The sequence below is a fragment of the Papio anubis genome, unplaced genomic scaffold (assembly GCF_008728515.1).
Source record: "Papio anubis isolate 15944 unplaced genomic scaffold, Panubis1.0 scaffold155, whole genome shotgun sequence".
Taxonomy (NCBI): domain Eukaryota; kingdom Metazoa; phylum Chordata; class Mammalia; order Primates; family Cercopithecidae; genus Papio; species Papio anubis.
Window position 1 is genome coordinate 66,467 of NW_022161525.1, and position 4,441 is coordinate 70,907.

The 4,441-nt window shown below is 42.5% G+C and overlaps 1 non-coding gene across 1 annotated transcript; it reads left to right on the top strand.

Moving 5' to 3' along the window:
* The first annotated feature begins 3,398 nt into the window (after window positions 1-3,398).
* On the top strand, window positions 3,399-3,563 carry LOC116272675. Its single transcript, XR_004181305.1, has one exon. It is a non-coding gene; the product is annotated as a U1 spliceosomal RNA (small nuclear RNA).
* The last annotated feature ends 878 nt before the right edge of the window (window positions 3,564-4,441 follow it).

Below are 4,441 nucleotides of genomic sequence, written 5' to 3' on the forward strand. Positions count from 1 at the left end.
GAACTCACTCACTATCACGAGAACAGCAAGGGGGAATCCTCCCCCACAATTCAGTCACCTCCCCCAAGCTCTTTTTCCAACATTGGGGATTACAGTTTGACATGAGATTTGGGTGGGGACACAAATGCAAACCATATCAGTGACAAATTGATTTGTCAAGGAAATTGATTATGTTGTTTAGGGCTTCTGTGTCCTTATTTTTTGTCTATCTGGATTCTCTTGTACTGACAGCAGTGTGGTCAACACACTATTCTTAGTGTTTTCATCTATATTTCCTGTAGTTTCTTTCGTGTGTGTGTGTGTGTGTCACAGAGTTTCACTCTGTTGCCCAGGCTGGAGTGGAGTGTTGCGTTCTCGGCTCACTGCAATCCCCGCCTCCTGGGTTCAAGCAATCCTTGTGCCTCAGCCTCCCGAATAGCTGAGACTATAGGCAGGCACCACCACGCCTGGCTAATTTTTGTGTTTTAGTAGATATAGGGTTTTGTCATGTTGGCCAGGCTGGTCTTGAACTCCTGACCTCAAGTGATCCGCCAGTCTTGGCTTCCCAAATTGCTAGGATTACAGGTGTGAGCCATCAAACCTGGCCTATATTTCCTATCCTGTAAAGGCGGTTATAGTCTTGTTTGGTGCTCTAGTATTCATTACGGTTATATTTTTATTGTGGAATGTGATTTTTAGCATTAGAAAGTGTCATAATGTTTTTTCTTAAATTATACTTATTCTACTTTGATATCAAGATTGCAATACTTGTTTTATTATTTCCATTTGCCTCATATATCTTTGCTGTCCTTTTAGTTTTAGGCTTTCTGAATCTCTTTGATATGGTTTGGCTCTGTGTCCCCATCCAAATCTCACCTTGAATTGTAATAATCCCCATGTGTCAAGGGCGGGACCAGGTGGAGAAAATTAAATCATAGGGACAATTTCCCCCATACTGTTTTCATGATAGTGAGTTCTCACGAGATCTGATGGTTTTATAAGGGGCTTCTCCCGCTTTGCTCGGCACTTCTCTCTCCTGTCGCCATGTGAAGAAGGAAGTGTTTGCATCATCTTTTGCTGTGATTGTAAGTTTCCTGAGGCCGCTCCAGCCATGTGGAACTGTGAGCCAATTGAACCTCTTTCCTTTTATAAATTACCCAGTCTTGGACAGTTCTTCATAGCAGCGTGAGAATGGACTAATACACTCTTTTTAAAAGTATGCCTCTTATATATAACATATAGTTGGATCTTTCTTTTTAAACCAAATTGAAAATTTTTTATTTTCATAAACCCATTCACTTTTATTTGTGTGTCCAATATGCATAATATCTTGTGTAATAAATGCAATGTGTATTATGTTTTACTTGCTGTACTTGTCTTTCGACATGGTACATTTTCTATATTCATTTAATTTCTTTTTATATATAAGAAATTCGCATTTTTAGTCTAATGGGTACCTTTGTACTCATTACCTTTAAAAATCCTATTAGTCTCTTACTAACTTTTACCATTTGGTTTTTCAGTTGTTAATGGTGTCTCTTGACTCCCACCTGTTGCCTCTACAACCATCATTGAGCTTATTCTGGTTTTGTCTTTCCTTCTTTTGTTTCCTATCATATTGTAGTTGACAAAACATATATAATCTATGTATGATTCTCCTAACCTTAGTTACACACTTAATTTAGGTCCAAAATTTGCCACATAGTCCCCAGTCATCTCCTGGTTGGATAAACTTAATTCTCTAGAAGATTCCTTCAGAGGTGCCTGTGGGCATATCACTCAATTATTCCATATTTTAAACTCTTATTCTGTACCTCTGATTTTTGAGGGTCTGCTTCGCTAGATATAAAATCTTTGAATTTCATGAAACTGCTGCTCCATCCTTGCCCCACCCTCTAGGTTGTTTTTGAGAAGACTGACAACTGTCTCTCTTGCCCTTACAGTAAGTTATTTGATCTTTTTATTTACAAGCGGTGAGGATATTTTTCAGATGCATCGTGAGGTTTTTAATTCAGTTTGTAGTGTTTTGAGACAGTTCCTCTGGCTGGGATTTTGGGCTAAGTTTTACCCGCTGAACTCTGTATTCTCATTTTCGTTTTTCTTCTTTCATAGTCTCCTACAGATGAAGACCGCTTACATCTCCGTATTGAGTGCTTCGTGTGATTTTTAGTTCAAGAGCTCCCTCTTCTGTCAGTGCAGCGTAGTACAGTTTCTGTATGACATTTTTGGGGGAGGGGAGGGAGGAGTTGAGGATCCTTGGATGCATCATTATTTTTTGTTTTGCAGAATCCTAAATGCCCACATCTGGCTTCTCCCTCCCTCCCCTGCATATTTTCTAATGCTGCCTCTGCCTGCCTTTAAATCACTTCCTTCTAGTCCACATTCTGGTCTTTCTGGATTCATTTTTAGTATTTTCCTCCCCTGTAGGATGTACTTTCTCTTTCTTCAGGTAATTATAATTGATTCCTAAACTCTCCATGCTCGACTTTTGCCTTCACTGGCTTTTGGACCCATCTTATCCCCTTGCTCTTTATCAAAGTTCTGGGTGGGAACTCCAGAATTTGGTAATTTGATGTTTATAGTGTCTCTTATTTCCAGTCACGTGAAAGGTGTGTGGGATTTGTGTGGTTGTTTTTGTTCTTCTTGTTGACCCGTGTAGTTTTTGGAGGATGCATTGAGAGATTTGAGTTTTTGTGGCTGTCATTACCTTGGCGACCTGGAAGTCCCTTACGTGGCATTTTAGGAGATGTGTGCAGTTGTATCAATTTCAAGTACAAATAGTAACTCGAGCCTGTTATGAACACCATCTTTTCATGTTAATTGTACCATAGAAGAATCTTGAGGATATCTTTTTTTTTTTTTTTTGAGATGGAATCTCGCTCTGTCGCCCAGGCTGGAGTGCAGTGGCGTGGTCTCGGCTCACTACAAGCTCCGCCTCTCGGGTTCACGCCTTTCTCCTGCCTCAGTCTCCTGAATAGCTGGGACTACAGGCGCCCGTCACCATGCCCGGCTAATTTTTTTGTATTTTTAGTAGAGACGGAGTTTCACTGTGTTAGCCAGAATGGTCTCGATCTCCTGACCTCATGATCCGCCTGTCTCGGCCTCCCAAAGTGCTGGGATTACAGGCGTGAGCCTGGCCTTGAGGATATCTTTAAAAGGTCTGCTCTTTTACGAAGGTTAAGTATCTCCCCTGTAAGCTTGTTTACACCGTGCATCTGTTTAGCCAGCCCTTTTTCATAGACACTTCAGCCAAATATTGGCATGTTTTCTGTTTCTGTATTTATGGGGTTGGACTCAACGAGCCTTTTACTATTGTGGCATATGGGAGGGAGCGTTGCCATTCTGCTGCCAGGGGTGAGTGTGATCTGGCGGCTATTACGTGTGTATGTGTGTAGGTCTCTATTAGGAAGGGACCTGCCATGCTTACCTGGCAGGGGAGATGTAACAGGATCCTGAAGGCAGTTCTCCCAGGGTGAGGCTCATCCATTGCATGCCAGATGTGTTGATCCTTGCAATTTCCCCAAACGTGGGAAACTCACTGCATCATTTGTGGTAGTGGGGGACTGTGTCTGTGCTCTCTCTTGACGTCTGAGTTTTTTCTTAAAAAAAAAAAAAAAAAAAAAAAAAAGACTCACCATCTTCTATGGACTGAATATCTGTGTTCCTCCAGAATCCATATGCTGAAGCCCTAACCCCATTGTGATAGTCTTTGGAGATGGGGCTTTTGGGAGGTAATTAGGTTTAGATGAAGTTGTGAGGCTGGGGCCCCATGATAGGATTAGTGCCCTTATAATAAGAGGAAGAGGGGCCGGGTACGGTGGCTCATACCTGTAATCCCAGCATTTTGGAAGGCTGAGGCAGGAGGATTGCTTGAAGTCAGGAGTTTGAGACCAGCCTGGGCAACATAGAAAGACCCCATCTCTACCAAAACAAAGAAAAAAGAAGAGGAAGATACTAGAGCTCTCTCCCTGCTTTGTGAGGACACAGTGAGAAGGTGGCCATCTGTAGGCCAGGAAGGGAGCCCTCACCAAAAATGAAACTGGCTGGCATGTTGATCTCAGACTTCCAGTCTCCAGACCTGTAGACATAAATGTCTGCTGTTTAAGCCACCCAGCCTCTGGTACTTTGTTATGGAAGCCTGAGCTGACTAAGATGCCAGCCAACCATATTTTTACAGAGTTCTCATACAAAGCCCGAAACTAGAGTCAGAGATTCAGCTCTGCCTGGCTTGGGGAAGGCGCCAGACCTGACTCATCGCAGGGGGTCAAGAATGTTTGTGAGATGAATAAATGGAGTATCTTTGTTCTGGAAATAGACCACCTATGAGTTATTATAGTAGAGAAATCCCAGGCCCCCACGAAGGACAGGGAAAGCCTGTAAAGTACTTTGGGCCCAGAAGAATAATGGAAAGAGGCCAGGCACGCTGGGAAAGTTCCATTTACAAACCCGCCTTCTGCTGGGT